Source organism: Dermacentor silvarum, chromosome 11 (genome assembly GCF_013339745.2).
Source record: "Dermacentor silvarum isolate Dsil-2018 chromosome 11, BIME_Dsil_1.4, whole genome shotgun sequence".
NCBI classification, from domain to species: domain Eukaryota; kingdom Metazoa; phylum Arthropoda; class Arachnida; order Ixodida; family Ixodidae; genus Dermacentor; species Dermacentor silvarum.
Window position 1 is genome coordinate 50,498,221 of NC_051164.1, and position 15,731 is coordinate 50,513,951.

The 15,731-nt window shown below is 47.2% G+C and overlaps 1 protein-coding gene and 1 long non-coding RNA gene across 5 annotated transcripts in view; one reads left to right on the plus strand and one right to left on the minus strand.

Moving 5' to 3' along the window:
* LOC119432577 (putative ferric-chelate reductase 1) overlaps positions 1 to 15,731 on the plus strand; it is a 365,279-nt gene that overhangs the window by 244,619 nt on the left and 104,929 nt on the right. The window lies entirely within an intron of this gene.
* LOC125941640 (uncharacterized) overlaps positions 1 to 15,731 on the minus strand; it is a 58,888-nt gene that overhangs the window by 2,375 nt on the left and 40,782 nt on the right. Inside the window, exon 2 of the long non-coding RNA XR_007464519.1 lies at positions 10,581 to 10,664. This is a non-coding gene — a long non-coding RNA (uncharacterized LOC125941640). The remainder of the gene's footprint in view (positions 1 to 10,580; positions 10,665 to 15,731) is intronic.

A 15,731-nucleotide genomic window follows, 5' to 3' on the forward strand; every position in this document is an offset into this window, starting at 1 on the left:
AATAAGATTGTGACTAATGAATTGTACTATGGACATGAAAAATGCATTGCCAAAAATGATACGATATGCAAGATACGTCAGATATAAACATTGCTAAAAGCACTACTGCCTAAACGGAGCCCTTGAACCACAAGGGCCTGGAGGCATGTGCTATACAAAACTACTATCACAGCGGCATCCTCTGGAGAGAGGATGCGCTACGAACTTATCCGGCTAATAACATGCGGGACCACATCGTTCAAGAAATCAACGATTTCTTTGGCGTTAAAAAGCGGTTCGTCACCAATAAACATCATGGGATGAAGAGGGATATGATAGCGGTATGCTGCAGGGAAATGTTTCCGTCTCTCCGTTTCGACTTCCCGACACTCCAGGAGGACCTGCGAAACGGTGAGCCTCTCACCACATCTACCACAGGTTGGTGGTTCATCACCAGTCAGCAAAAAACTGTGAGTGCCATATCTGTGTCCTATTCTGAGCCGACAGAATAGGACATCAGTTCGCCGTGTTTTCCTTGCGGAGAGCCAGAAACTTATCTGTGGCTTTTACAAGTGAAGCTTATTATTTCTTTCAGCGTCCCCAGTGGCTTCGCAGTTTCTTTCGCAGGAAAGGCTTCAAATCTGTTGCAGGAACAGCAGCTGTGGGCTTAATAGCCTGCGATGTAACTAATGTGTCCATTTGATCAGCTCGCACATTACCCTCAATGCCTCTATCGCCCGGCACCCAGCATATAATGACATGCTGGTTAGATATATACGCTTTGCATAGAGTGGAATAGAGCTCAAGGAGTACAGGATTTTTGTGTTTACAGAGTGACTTCGAGGCTTTTACGACACTTTGAGAGTCTAAATATGATAGTCTTGAAGTTTGGATTTTTTTTATATGCTTTACAGCAGACAAAGTAAAAGTGTATAGGCCTCAGCTGTAAAGATACTCGTTTCCGTGTGGAGTACACCGGATTCTGAGAAGGATGGGCCGACGGCTGCATAAGATACCCCGGCATGTGAATTAGAAGCGTCTGTGTAAAACTCAGGAATTATCAGGCATTTCCTGGGATATTATTGGCCTTAGTGAGGTTAGAACTGGTGAGGCTTACATAGTGCTGACTAACGGCCACGTCCTCTGCTACAGAGGTCTTCCAGATAAGAAAGAATCCGGGGTAGGATTTCTAGTGCATAACAACATAGCGGGCAACATTGATTAATTCTACAGCATTAATGAGAGGGTAGCAGTCATCGTCATAAAGCTGAATAGGAGGTACAAAATGAAGGTAGTACAAGCCTATGCCCCAACCTCTAGTCACGATGATGAAGAAATAGAACAGTTTTATCAAGATGTTGAACTAGCAACGAGAAAGGTGCAAACTCAGTATACTTTAGTCATCGGCGACTTCAATGCAAAAGTGGGGAAAAAGCAGGTTGGTGAGCAAGCAATTAGCAACTACGGTATCGATTCTAGGAATGCAAGAGGAGAGATGTTAGTAGAATTCGCAGAAATGAATAGGCTCCGAATAACGAATACCTTCTTCAGGAAGCGCAGTAACAGGAAGTGAACCTGGAAAATCCCTAATGGAGAAACAAGGAATGAAATAGATTTCATACTCTCTGCCGATCCAAGCATAGTGCAGGATGTAGAAGTGTTAGTTAAGGTTAAGTGCAGTGACCATAGGTTAGTGAGGTCTAGGATTTCTCTCACTTTGAAGAGAGAGAGTGAAAGTAGTCAAGAGGAAACAGGCCAACCTAGAGGCATTAAGGATAAAAGCAGACCAAAAAGCAGATCAAGGGGCTTTCACTCTGCGTGTTCTTTGAACCTGAGAAATGTTTGTGTGTAATTGGACGCACTGAATACATGTTCAAAGTGTTCGCCCAGGCAATCTGCCTGGTCTTCCAGGCTCTCACCTTGGGTACTGACTAAGGGTAACGGGTGTACCTCCCGGCCTTTTAATTTATTAACTCGATTCCACACTTTTGTCTCATCCGTGTAAGAATTTATACCGGAGATCTACTTTTCCCAACTCTCTCTTTTAGCACGTCGACGTGTTCTTCTACCCTGGGATTTTATTTGTTTGAAACTAATCAAGTTTTCGGCAGTTGGAGAGTCGCGAAGTCGTCCCCAAGCTTTGTTTTGATTTTTCCGTGCTTGTTTACATTCTTCATTCCACCACGGGATGCGACGTTTATTCGTAAGTCCGTTAGTTTGACGGATGCATTTCGTGGCAGCGTCAATTATAAAGCCTGTTATATACGCCACAGCGTCTCCTATATTAAAGGAGGCAATATCATCCCTGCTTAAATATGCAAGTTCTCGGAAACTACCCAGTTAGCTGTGTCAACCTTCCATCGGGAAGTGTGTGGTGAACATATATCTTGTTTTGTTAAGTTTATTTTAACTGGGAAGTGGTCGCTCCCAAAAGGGTTCTCGAGTACGGACCACTCCAGGTACGGCATTAGTGTACTCGACGTGATACTCAAATCTATGGAGGAGTATGTGTTGTGTGACACGCTGTAGTGCGTTGGCTCTTTCTTAATAAGTATGCCTGCTCCTGAGGAAAAAAGAAAGTTTTAGATTAGGCGACCTCTCGCATCGCAACGAGAGGCTCCCCACCATTAGTTATGTGCGTTGAAATCTCCGACAACTATGTATGGAGCCGGAAGTTCATCTATGTTGATTTGAAATTTGGTTTTATTAAGTTGATAACTGTGAGGGATGTATATAGAACTGATAGCGACTAGCTTGCCAAGCAGCACCCCTTGGACAGCAACTGCCTCTAGGGGCGTTCGAAGTTTTATTTCCCGACAGGCAACACCTCTGTCGACTACGATAGCCACACCACCGGATGACGCAACAGTGTCATCGCGGTCTTTGCGAAAAATAGCATATTGTCTAAGGAAATATGTTTGTGTATGTTTGAGGTGTGTTTCTTGAACACACAGCACCTTAGGATTAAACTGGTGTAGGATTTCTTTGACGTCATCGAGGTTGTGTAGGCTTCCTCTGACGTTCCATTGAATTATTTGTGTATTCATGTTGAAAGTGTTTTTTGTGCTGTGTGTTTGAAAGAAAGAAATTTAATTTACAGAGACCTCGTCGGACCCTGTGATGCGGGCTTTTTCTTTTTTGAAGCGATCGCGGGATTCTCGCCGCTCCCGAGGCGCTTGCGGCGCCGTCTGGCCGGTTGTGGTGTCCATCGCCTCTTGCGAGGCGCTGGACACGCGCTCTTGCGAGCAGTTGGTGTGACGGCAAGGCCTCGTCTCGAGGGACCAAACCCTGGAGGCCACCAGCCCGGAGGTCGATGGCCCCTTCTTGTGAGTCGGCGGAGCAGCGCTATCTGCAGCCGCCGAGGGGGCGGACAGCCGCCGGAAGCCATTGCGACGGTGCCCCCTGACGCGCCACTTCGGCAAAGCTGCTCTTCGGCAGGTATGACACCCGCCTGCGTGCCTCCTTGAATGAGATGTTTTCTTTTACTTTGATTGTCACAATTTCTTTTTCTTTTTTCCAAGACGGGCACGACCGCGAGCATGCGGCATGCTCACCATCACAGTTGACTCAGTGTGGAGTGTTCTGGCATATTTCAGAGGAATGTTCATTGTCACTACACTTGGCACAAGTCGGCCGGTTTCGACAGTTCTGTGAACTGTGACCGACCCTTTGGCACTTGAAGCATCTGAAAGGATTTGGCACATATGGTCTAATTCGAATCTTGAGGTACCCGGTCTCGATGGACTCGGGCAGAACACTTGAGTCGAAAGTAAGTACTAGGTGTTTGGTCTAAATTTCTTTTTCATCTCGCCTCATCTTAATTCGTTTGACACTGATGACGTTCTGATCACTCCAGCCCTCCAGGAGTTCAGCTTCAGATAGCTCCAACAAAACAGCATCGGATCCGACGCCGCGGGTAGTATTCATGGGACGGTGTGGGGTTGCTGTTACTGGAACATCCCCAAAGGAGACTAGTTTGGGTAGTTTGTCATGTTGTTTCTGATCACGGTGCTCGAGTAGCAGATCACCACTGGCCATTTTCGGCGCTTCGTAACCCGGACCGAAAACTTCGGTTAGAGATTTCGAGAAGAGGAAGAGTGAGATCATTCTGACCGTCTTTTCAAGTTTATCAAAGTGGATGACGTGAAAACGTGGAAAGTTCTTTGTTCGGTTGCCATAAAATTGAAAAATATCTTCGGTGCGCCCCCGTTTGTGAGAGCGATCAGGGAGTCGAGGGAATGAGGAAAGAGCCATAAAGGTAACAATGATTTCGGTAACTATGCCACCCGCCCACCACCGAGCCCAACAAGGGGACGCTACGAGACCTGAAGGAGACGCAGACGCCAGCTGTACATAGCTACTATAACCTAATATAATAGACCCAAGGATGGATAAACTACACCAGGTTAACCCCTGCTGCCTGGAAAATTGGAAGTAAAAAGAAATGAAGAGAAGACAGGAAAGATTTAAAGTGGGAGAGAAAGACGAAGGTTGAGGGGAGAGAGAGACAGGAAAAGGCAACTACCGATTTCCCCCGGGCGGGTCAGTCCGGGGGTGCCATCTACGTGAAGCAGAGGCCAAAGAGGTGTGTTGCCTTCGCCGAGGGGCCGTAAAGGTCCAAACATTCGGCATCGGCTCAACCCCCACGATCCCCTTTTCCCCGGATACGGCTAAGCCACGTACGGTTAAATGCGGCAGGGGCCAACCCTCATCTGCTCGGGTCCGTGGTGCACTACGGCCTATATCGCTCACATCGTGCCTGGGCAAGCTCTACGAGCTAGTCGTCCAGACGCGCCTATAACACTACATAGAAGCTAACGACCTTTTCCATCCCTCCATGATTGGCTTCCGGTCGGGCCTGTCGAAACAATACGCCTTCCTTCTCCTGAAGGAGGAGATACTCTCTAACATCCCGACGGGTGGCGAACACCTCATTAAGGCACTGGATCTCAAAAGCGCGTTTGATAACGTGTCTCATGAGGCAATCCTCTCCGAGCTCAGCAATCGCAACTGCGGCGAGCGCACCTTTCAATATGCCAAGACTTTTCTGTCCAACCGAACGGCAACAATAGAAATGGGTGACACGAAATCGGCACCTCAAGACATGCCCAACAAAGGCACGCCACAGGGATCGATCATCTCCCCGCTCCTATTCAACGTCGCCATGATCGGCGTCGCAAGGGCTCTGCAGCATCGGATACACCCTGTACGTTGATTACATCACGATCTGGACAAATACCGGCTCTCTAGCCGAGAAGGAAGACACACTCCAAGCGGCAGCGATCTGCGTCGAAACCGAGGCCATTCGATGCGGACTCCACTGCTCCCCCGACAAATCCGAAGTGATCCACGTACAGGGAAACCACTACAAATCGCCAGGCAACCTGAACATCCTTCTACACGGGGTCCCAATCCGGGAAGTACCACTCATCCGGATCCTGGGCTTCTGGATGCAGAGCGACAGAAAGGCCAACCACACACTCCAACTGCTCAACACTACAACACAGCAGACGTCTAAGATGATCCGCCGGGTGGCCAGAAACAGAAAAGGCATGCGGGAGGAAGACACGATCGGTCTGGTGCAGGCAATGGTGTACAGCCGCCTCTCCTACGGGCTCCCTTACCTCACATTGCTCCGAGCAGACTTCAACAAAGCCAATGCAATGATACGCGTAGCCTACAAGAACGCCTTCGGCCTCCCACCGTACACATCCAACGTCAGCTTGGAAGCTTTGGGACTACATAAAACGTTCGAGGAAATTCAGGAGGCGGTCCTCCTGTCCCAGAGAGAACGCCTCCTGTCCACAGCGACAGGCCGACACATCCTCAAGCGCATCGGCTACCCGGCGGACCTTGACGCCATCCAGTCGACCACAAACATTCCGACATCGTACCGGGCCACAGTTCACGTGGCCCCGCTCCCAAAAAACCATGTCTCAGTCCCACAACGAAGGCAGAAGAAACGCCCGAGTGGACTATCTCAAACGCACAGTGGGACGGAGCATGAGGACGGTGTACGTGGACGCCGCCCTATATCAAGATACACCGAACGCAGTAGCAGCCGTGGTGGTGGACTCTTCTTACGCAGAAGTCTTCAGCATCTCTATCTCGCACTCCACGTCACAGAAGCTGAAGCTGCGGCGATCGTGCTGGCTGCTCAGTACTGGCACGCGACCAACCGAGAAGCTCAAGTAATAACCGACTCCCAAGCGGCGTGTCAGCTCCTTCTTGCAGGCAGAATACCTCAAAAATTAGCTATATTCACGACTAATCCATTGACTACAAATTCATCGCTCAAACACCAGATCAGGTGGACTGCGGGGCACTCGGGGCTGGAGGGTAACGAGGCCGCGGACAGGCTATAGCTCCAGGTCACACAAAGCGAGCGGCCAGAATCCTCGATCCCACTACCACCCTCCCCGTACCCGCGGCTTACGGCGCGCGACTGCAACACCTGCGCAAACAACGTCAGCTTTACCCCCTACCACACAAGGGGCTAAACGCACAGGAAGCTCAGGACTGGAGACAGCTCCAGACCAACACCTTCCCCAAGTTACACAAATACAGCATTATCTTCTCAGAACACTACAAAGACGCAACGGCCCCCCGCCTACCACGTCACGTGGGGGTGTACGGGCCCCAAACCCCCAGACATACCAATACAACAACCGGAGGAGCAGTGGGAGGCCACTCTGTCTAGCCCCGACCTAGCCAACCAGCGCCAAGGCCACTGGGGTCTTGAAATGAAGACTCCACTCAATGTGCACTTTTCACCGTATTTATTTTCTCTGTGTGAATAAACGTTTTCTACTACTACTACTACTAGCACGCCCACGCGAGAGAGTGAAGCGGGAACGAAGTCTTCGAGTCGCGCAGAACCCTGCGAAGGGAGGGTAGATACTGCCCCTCGCGCTTGTGCCACTGCTCACACGTTCGTCGTCATATTCTTCCACAGTTGGCAGGCTTTCGCCTTCACGTTTTACAAACGTGTAACACTTGGTCAATTCAGAGAAGGCAGTGAGTGAGTAAACTTTATTTCGGAGACCAAGCTGTCGATCCCCAATGGTGGCCGCCCTCCCTATATCAGGGAGCCGTGGCCCTGTGCTGATAGACTAGCCCTGTGCACCAGCCAATGGGAATATTCAAAAGTGTAATTTTGAAGCAAATTGCATTGATAACGCGATTATTATATAGTCCAGCAAACTAAAATCTACATTGTCAAGAGCATTTCACAGAAAATTGAACGATTATTTGTATATGCAGTTATTTTAACGTCCCCTGACCAAAGTACAAAGGCAGATGCATCTAAAATTCTACAATTCCAACAATTGTCACTTTAAAAATAAAACAAAATGAAATATGCACGTGCAAGTTTTAGAAAGCTTTCATTGAGAAGAAGTTAAGAAACTCACAAATGTCTTTGACGTTAAACGTGACCTATTGTTTAAGGTACCCCAGCCCCACATCAGCATACATGCCAATTTCCTTTTCCAGAACTGCAAAAGAGTGCAATGCCCTGCCATTGTCTGTTCCGCAATTAAGTACGGCTGGAACGTTTGAACAGCGCATAAAACATATTGCAAAATATGGTCGGTTTTCACCCAGATGTTATCGTGTTAAACATTCATCGCATTTACCTCTTTAAGCAAAGCTTTCTTTACCTATCATCCAATGGTCTCGCCTCGATCAGACGGTCTGTCGGTTGCTGGGCGGGTTATCGACTAGTAGATTCCTCCTCACTGCTCAGAAATAAGCGCGTACGGTGGTGAGACTCAAACCTCCACCTCGTCAACACAGCAGCGCGATAATGTACGAGAAGGCTACAATCGCTTTTTTTTTTTCGTTCTTTGTTGCCGGATTTGACAAAAACCAGACAGCAGATTTCTTCTGTAGCCTAATGTAATGCCAGGCCCTATATATATATCGATTGACAGTAGGCTGCGATCACGCGCATACTTCTAACGCGTCAGAGCAAATTAGGTCTTTCAAATGATCGCCGCGTGTTGATTATGGTGATTTCCCCACTATGGCAGGTACCCGAACCAGGGAATTGGCAAGAAGCGGGCGTTACACAGGTGCCAACGCCAACAAGCTTGAAGAAATAACGGCTGCGTCGTGATAATTATTATGAGCCAGAAACTATTGCGCACAAAGAGGTCAAGAAGCGGCTGGTACATTTAAAACAAAGAATAGGAAACAAAGAAGCGCAAACTTACTTAAGATTTGTCACTTTGTGTAGCACGCAGGAATGGATTGGGCAAATTTATAACATTTCATTAACCGCTTCACCTAAGCTTTGCTTCACAAAGATTCCCAAGTGTGCGGAGGATCTGTATAATGATCTGTAGAAATGATCGAATCACGAATCAGTTTGTCAACCTATGATTACAACACCGTGTTTTGGGCCAGTAGGAAAACAAGAAGGCAGCTTTTTACATTTCGCTCAGTCTGCTTTTGTTACCAAAAGTGGTGAGTCATCAATGCTCCTGAACGAAGAACAACAATGCTTTGGGCAAAACCGTGGGTTGTCCTTCCTTCTTGCACAACTGCACATGACGTGGATTCTCGCGCTGGATAAGAGGGAAGCGAGGAGGGGGAGGAGGATCTAACGCACGCACATTGCGTCCCTGGAAGGATTCGTTCAAATGGAAGAGCGTTTTACTCCGCCTGAAAGTTTCAAACATGCGCTGAAGCGTGATAACGTGCCGTTTACCGCAACGGTTACCGCGCTCGCACGGTTGAGTTGACGGCATTCATTCACGGCCACAAGGTTACAGTTACAGTTACAATACACGCTGCTGCACTCGTTGGTTTCAACATGTCAATATTTCCCCCCTCCAGAGCAGCGTTCCTTCTGCTCACCGTGTATCATTGCATGCGTGTCTAACAGTTTAGCTTGTTACACTAACAACGGTATCTTTTTTTTTTTACGGTTAGTTCTTAAATCACCTAACATATTATCATTGAAATCGCGTAGGTAGCCCAGAAAGGCCGGAAGTTTACTGCGTCCGTCTTCCAGGTATAAAGGAAAGCGATGATTCCCTAAAACTACTGAAATCGACTTACATTTCAAAAAAGAAAATTTCGACACGCGCTTCTGTCCGTACGCGCACTCAAACGCGCACGCATTTCTCTCTCGGCATTCCGCTCTTTGCCGCCGGGCCACTGCGAAATCTGAGTTCCGCCTCTTCTCGCGTTTCCCTCGGACCGAATGCCACGCCGACGCCGTGACACGCATAGATGTCGCAAGCAAGACTCGGTGAAGATATGGCTGAAGATTGAAGAAAGACGCGCATGCGACGAAAGGGCCTGACAGCGGAGGGGGGGCTTGGGGACTCACGCACCCCCCCCCCCCCCTACCACACTGGTGAAGCCTAAGTCCTGTCTCCCCTTTTCTATTTGCCACTGCCCAGCTTCCGCCTCCACATTGGAGGTTTCTTGCGTTCTCTCAGATATTTCACTAGTTCAACTTTTCAATTGGCCCTAAGGCGGAATATTTTCATTGCGAGTGTGGGCGCTGCGTTTTATTATTTTATGTTTCGTGTTAAATTTTATAATCCTGATTCATCATTTAATCCTGATTTATTCCATACGGTGCTCCTGACGCGGACACCGGCTACGAAAGCACGCGGCTACTGTCGGGGCAATACAAAGCATTTCGTAAATCTAACATCGCAATATCAGATCCAGCAGCCCTTAAACCGCATGTTATCGCTAGACGTCGCCCGCGCCGTCGCGGGAAAGAACGTCGCCTACAGGCATCTTGCTCTTTGTCCATGCACAAAAGGCGATAGCTCGAGTCGGGTCTTCCTAAAGCAGGCACACCAGATGTCACGTTATGTGCGCCCAAGAATATTTGCATTACTCCTTCGAAGACAAAAACATAAAGGATAGGATAGGAATAAACTTTATTTGTTCAGCGGTTAAGGCTGTTGGTGCCCGGGGCTAGGCTGCCAGGGGTCCATCGCCGGAGAAAAATCTTTCGAGATCCTCGGCAATGGCCCTGGCCCGCTGGACGGCCCACTCCTGGTCCTCGGGTGCCTCGCTGAGGAGGGCGGCTTGCCACCTCTCAGCGAACATAAATGGCAAGTCTAGTTAAAACAGCTTGCTAACATAAGGAAAACGTAACAAGACAAAAATAACGCGGCTGTCCTTCGACCAATGCTTAAGCAGCAATATATATATTACTATAGTACAAAACATTTTGTCGGAACGCTTGTTCAGAGGAACACCTGCTACAGCTTGAAATCATTTTAAACCAATCCCATCGGGAGTAGCACGCTATGCGTGGCATCCGGCAAATCTCTTCATCAGTCACTAAAGAACCTTTGTCTTTCTCTTGCTGACGTTAGAACATGCCTCACCTGACAATTACACGACCGTCACTCGGTTTCCACGCACTCCTTACAATAGAACTAAGAAAAGCAATTGGTTTCAATAAGCAAAGCTATAAGATTAGCGGTGTGTAAATGCCACGAATACAGTATGCGAAAGAAATCGCCGTTTAACTTAGCAGTATAATACGTTGTCCTCGTCATGAAGTACCTCAGAATGACTCTAACGCTTTCGATACTGTCAGGGCTATTTGTTGCTTTCGTTACCTTGTACCTCTACAAGTATTGCCCCTACCGAATCAGATTCCCATCCTCGTGGAAGAGATGCGGTGTTGGAAATAAGGGGCTGACCTTCAAGTACGTTACGCATAGGGCAAGGGTTTGTGAACCAGCAGCCAACCGAACAAGCGTGCTTATTGGCGTTATCTCGAGCACGCCCAACTTCGAGGCTCGAGCGGCGATCCGGGACACCTGGGGCGGCACAGCGCTGAAGATGGGTTTCGACGTGGTCTTCCTGCTGGGAAAAACATCGGACCAGGAACTGCAGCGCAAGGTATTCGCTGAGCACGACTCGTACGGGGACATCGTTCAAGGAGACTTTGTCGACTGCTACAGGAACCTCACCTACAAGACCGTGATTCTGATGCGCTGGGCTCGAGAGAAGTGCTCGGACGCTAATTTTGTGCTGAAGATAGACGACGACATGCTTCTCGGGGTGTGGGACTTCGCCGTCGTTGTGAACGGTTTGGTGGGAGTCAAGCGCTCGATGTGGGGAAATTTGAATAGTGATCCCCGCCCCAATCGTTATGTATCTCAAAAGTGGTACGTGTCTAGGCAGGAATACGCACCGGACACCTATCCCCCATTCCTCTCAGGGACCGCCTACCTAATATCTGGTGACAGCATTGCCACACTAGAGGAGCTCACACACTACGAGTGCTTCTTTCCTCTCGAAGACATTTACTTGACCGCCATCGTTGCAGACAGAGCGCAAGTGAGTCGGCTAAATTTGGACGGTTTTTCCTACGACCATACCCTGTACAGTCAGCCATGTTCTACGCCCAGGGTCGTAACCTCTCACGAGTGGAGCCCCGTGGCATTGAGAAACGCTTGGAGGCATGCAGTCTCCCGTTTGGATTTTCGGCTGTGCGTGGGAATAAAGCAAAGCCAGACGGTGTCGTAGATCGTCCGAAAGAAAGCGGGATCGTGATGATATTTAGAACATATTTAGCAACTGCTTTGCGTTAGGATAGGTAGGGTTAACGGGCGAAAGCTGCGTTGTTCACGCTGCTTTAACAGTGTACTTTGCAAAGGCACGGCAACCTCTTTTGCCATGATTCTCGTTTGTCTTTCTATCGGTAATGTAAACCGTCCACAGGCCTCGTTGGCAAACAAGGCAGTGAAATCACTTTCGCGCATTTTGATCACGAATGGCACTTATGAATTTCTGACCACGTGGCACTGCACAGCAGGCACTTAAACGCATTCGCCACGCGTTTTCGATTCTCTCATGTTTTCTTTCTTTTTTTTTTACGTGTGAAGACATTTCTCACACCTTTGCTTCTTACATTTGAATTTGCAACTGCAATTCCAGACCAGAGCAATGCGTATATTGGTGACAGAGTAGCTTTCTCATCGTTAGAAAAGTAAAACAAAATTACTTGCCGTCCCATATGGTCCTGCGACAGTGGACGCCAAGTGAAGCTGTTGCAAAACCATCTCTACAACTGATGAGGGGGGTTTGCAATGCTTTATTGATGGTTCGAATGCCTGTTTGGACTTGTTTTTTTTTTTTCATAAAACGTAGGCTGTTCTGTGCGGTGCATGGGTGATATCAATGAATGTATGCACTGTTCGCTTCACTTTGCTGAGCCCATGTTGCCTCAGCCTTACGGGGGTATGAGCCATTGGATTTTTGATTGCTTAGGGGGGGGGGGGGGGGGTGCATGAGCCATTGCTGATGATGATAAGTTTTCTTCATGAACAGGACATGAAAAATGCCGAGCACCGAGAGGCTAACAGCATCCCTGTAAAAGGCAGTGTTATAGACTCGTGCCAAGCCTCCTGCGTAAAGCAGCAATGGAACATAACGCTCCATTTTTGCCGCCAAACTGACATCAGTTGCTGGTGCTATGAACTCGATTTTTGGGGGGGAAGTGAGCAAAAGACATGGTGGCAATCTGTTAACATCGACGACAGCTGACGAATTAAATATCTGGTATAGTATATACTTCATATTGCCAACCTCAGTGCATGTAGCTATTCAGCGCTTAGAGTGTCCGCTTGAAGTGTGAATGAATGTGTGTTGTTTAGTGGCGCAAGGGCCAGGTATGGCCTAAGAGTGCCATGCTAGTGTTTGTAAGTTTGCAGTGGAGCAATGAATTCTCAGGAGTAGATGACACGTGGCTGTAAAGGGGCCTAAAAATAGTCGCTGTTAAGTGCATAAAATCCATAATTAATAAGATTGTGACTAATGAATTGTACTATGGACATGAAAAATGCATTGCCAAAAAATGATACGATATGCAAGATACGTCAGATATAAACATTGCTAAAAGCACTACTGCCTAAACGGAGCCCTTGAACCACAAGGGCCTGGAGGCATGTGCTATACAAAACTACTATCACAGCGGCATCCTCTGGAGAGAGGATGCGCTACGAACTTATCCGGCTAATAACATGCGGGACCACATCGTTCAAGAAATCAACCATTTCTTTGGCGTTAAAAAGCGGTTCGTCACCAATAAACATCATGGGATGAAGAGGGATATGATAGCGGTATGCTGCAGGGAAATGTTTCCGTCTCTCCGTTTCGACTTCCCGACACTCCAGGAGGACCTGCGAAACGGTGAGCCTCTCACCACATCTACCACAGGTTGGTGGTTCATCACCAGTCAGCAAAAAACTGTGAGTGCCATATCTGTGTCCTATTCTGAGCCGACAGAATAGGACATCAGTTCGCCGTGTTTTCCTTGCGGAGAGCCAGAAACTTATCTGTGGCTTTTACAAGTGAAGCTTATTATTTCTTTCAGCGTCCCCAGTGGCTTCGCAGTTTCTTTCGCAGGAAAGGCTTCAAATCTGTTGCAGGAATAGCAGCTGTGGGCTTAATAGCCTGCGATGTAACTAATGTGTCCATTTGATCAGCTCGCACATTACCCTCAATGCCTCTATCGCCCGGCACCCAGCATATAATGACATGCTGGTTAGATATATACGCTTTGCATAGAGTGGAATAGAGCTCAAGGAGTACAGGATTTTTGTGTTTACAGAGTGACTTCGAGGCTTTTACGACACTTTGAGAGTCTAAATATGATAGTCTTGAAGTTTGGATTTTTTTATATGCTTTACAGCAGACAAAAGTGTATAGGCCTCAGCTGTAAAGATACTCGTTTCCGTGTGGAGTACACCGGATTCTGAGAAGGATGGGCCGACGGCTGCATAAGACACCCCGGCATGTGAATTAGAAGCGTCTGTGTAAAACTCAGGAATTATCAGGCATTTCCTGGGATATTATTGGCCTTAGTGAGGTTAGAACTGGTGAGGCTTACACAGTGCTGACTAACGGCCACGTCCTCTGCTACAGAGGTCTTCCAGATAAGAAAGAATCCGGGGTAGGATTTCTAGTGCATAACAACATAGCGGGCAACATTGATTAATTCTACAGCATTAATGAGAGGGTAGCAGTCATCGTCATAAAGCTGAATAGGAGGTACAAAATGAAGGTAGTACAAGCCTATGCCCCAACCTCTAGTCACGATGATGAAGAAATAGAACAGTTTTATCAAGATGTTGAACTAGCAATGAGAAAGGTGCAAACTCAGTATACTTTAGTCATGGGCGACTTCAATGCAAAAGTGGGGAAAAAGCAGGTTGGTGAGCAAGCAATTAGCAACTACGGTATCGAATCTAGGAATGCAAGAGGAGAGATGTTAGTAGAATTCGCAGAAATGAATAGGCTCCGAATAACGAATACCTTCTTCAGGAAGCGCAGTAACAGGAAGTGAACCTGGAAAATCCCTAATGGAGAAACAAGGAATGAAATAGATTTCATACTCTCTGCCGATCCAAGCATAGTGCAGGATGTAGAAGTGTTAGGTAAGGTTAAGTGCAGTGACCATAGGTTAGTGAGGTCTAGGATTTCTCTCACTTTGAAGAGAGAGAGTGAAAGTAGTCAAGAGGAAACAGGCCAACCTAGAGGCATTAAGGATAAAAGCAGACCAATTCAGGCTGGTGCTTGCAAACAAATATGCAGCTTTAGAAAAGGAAGATAAAGACAACATACAGGTAATGAATGAAACCGTAGCTAGGTTGATCTCAGAAGCAGCAATTGAAGTGGGAGGTAGGGCACCAAGGCAACCAGTAGGTAAGCTCTCCCAAGAAACAAAGGACCTAATAAAGAAACGACAGAAGACGAAAATGTCCAACTCAAGAGATCAGATAGAATTCGCTGAACTGTAAAAACTAATCAACAAGAAAAAAGTTAGGTATATTCGAATTTATAACGTCGGAAAGATTGAGCAAGCCGTAAAATATGGACGCAGCATTAAATCAGTAAGAACAAAGCTTGGCATAGGAAGGCAATATGTATGCACTGAAAGATAAGCACGGTAATATCATCAGCAATTTCGATGACATAGTAAAAGCAGCGGAAGAATTCTATACTGACCTGTACAGTGCCCAAAACAGCCAAGCTACTTTCATTCAAAATAGTGATAAACCGGACACAGAGGCTCCTCCTATAACTAGCGCTGAAGTTAGAAGGGCCTTGAAAGACATGACCAGGGGAAAAGCTGCTGGAGAAGATGGAATAACAGTAGATTTAATCAAATATGGAGGAGATATCATGCTTGAAAAGCTTGCGGCCCTTTATACGCAATGCCTCACAACTTCATGTGTACCAGAGAGCTGGAAGAACGCCAACATTATACTAATCCACAAGAAGGGAGACGTTAAAGAACTGAAGAATTATAGACCCATTTGCTTGCTTTCAGTATTGTATAAAATATTCACCAAGATAATTTCCAATAGAATCAGGGCAACACTTGACTTCAGCCAACCAAGAGAGCAGGCTGGCTTCAGGAAGGGATATTCTACGATGGATCATATCCATGTCATAAATCAGGTAATCGAGAAATCTGCGGAGTACAATCAACCTCTCTACATGGCTTTCATAGATTATGAAAAGGCATTTGATTCAGTAGAGATACCAGCAGTCATAGAGGCATTGCGTAATCAAGGAGTACAGGAGGCATACGTGAATATCCTAGCAAACATCTACAAGGATTCCACAGCTACCTTGGTTCTCCACAAGAAAAGTAGAAATTTACCTATCAGGAAAGGGGTCAGACAAGGAGACACAATCTCTCCAATGCTATTCACTACATGCTTAGAAGAAGTATTCAAGCTCTTAGACTGGGA